The following is a 1232-nucleotide window of genomic DNA, read 5'->3' as shown; positions in this document are numbered from 1 at the left end:
ATGTCACCAGCGCGCCGCTCCACAATGGGTGAATTAAGGGAAGAGGGCGCAGCTAAGAACACAAACAAGGACGGTTTCCTGTCTTTAGAACGGCATACACACATAGACGCAGAAATGCCCCCCGGCACTTTATTTAAATAAAAAAATACACTAACGTGTTATATTTGTGACCTTTCGCTGTCTATCTTTGTCTGTTTCCTTCATATACACAAGCACATGCATGCAAAACACAAAGACACTGGGACAACAGAGTTAGCAAACACATTGATCTCAGCAGGATACACTGGCATCTAGCAGTTTTCACTGACGATAGGGTGGATATGGCCAAAGTGGGGTAAAGTGCAAGAAAAATAGATTCAGAGAAAACTCCTGGAGATAATCATAAACTCTGTTCCTTAAAAGAAGTTATGTTTAAAATAGACGGGACACAAATAAGCAGGACTCACACCTCGGTCTCCACCCTCTAATTACAGTTGTTCTCATATTATACTACAAAGCATAAAATAACACTGAACTTGATTTAAATAAAGAATTGAAATTGTCATCATTGTTGGAAGAGACGAAGGAGAAGCTTTTTCTACAGCGTGAGTCGTGAAAAATGTATTAGATATTGTCAGAAACAGCAGGACTGTATGGGGAAATAAAATGTAGTATTGGTTTATTTACATATTGATTTCGAATCGATTCGATTTTAACATTGTAGAATTTGTTTAACATATCATTCATGCGTCAAGCATCATTCTACAGAAATCACCCAGTAGATGTAGTGTAACTAACTGACCCTTGACCCCTAGCAAACCACATCGTCCCAGTTTCCTTGTAGTATCTGTTCTGATTAGTTTAATATCCGATACGTTCTCTATATGATGACTTCATACTTCTTATTAAACAGATTTTTAGAGCTGGGTGTTGGAAAAGGGGCTTTGCTTCGTCCAATCCATGCATCGACCCGGTATTGTAGTGCTTCCAGGCCTGGAAGTGGCAGTGGTTGGTCAAGCGCTTAAGGGTCTTGGAAGATTGGGATTGAGGCCCCTGCACTGCTAAACTACCACTGCTGGGCCCTTGAACAAGGCCCTTAACCCCTTACTGCTCCAGGGGTGATGTATCTTGTCTGACACCAACTTCCAATGTTGGGATATGTGAATAAAGGAATTCCTCTGTGCTGTAATGTATATGTGACAAAATAAAGGCTTCTTCTAAAAATCTCTTTAGAACTTTATTCTCTATTCAGT

At 40.2% G+C, this 1232-nt stretch overlaps 1 non-coding gene across 1 annotated transcript; it reads left to right on the top strand.

The window, feature by feature from the left end:
- Positions 1 to 802: 802 nt before the first annotated feature.
- Positions 803 to 987, top strand: LOC132839066 (U2 spliceosomal RNA). Its single transcript, XR_009647696.1, has one exon. It is a non-coding gene; the product is annotated as a U2 spliceosomal RNA (small nuclear RNA).
- Positions 988 to 1232: the final 245 nt, after the last annotated feature.

The sequence above is a fragment of the Tachysurus vachellii genome, chromosome 23 (assembly GCF_030014155.1).
Source record: "Tachysurus vachellii isolate PV-2020 chromosome 23, HZAU_Pvac_v1, whole genome shotgun sequence".
NCBI classification, from domain to species: Eukaryota; Metazoa; Chordata; class Actinopteri; order Siluriformes; family Bagridae; genus Tachysurus; species Tachysurus vachellii.
Note: the sequence above shows the minus strand (reverse complement) of the source record. Positions and strands in the feature narration are given on the sequence as shown.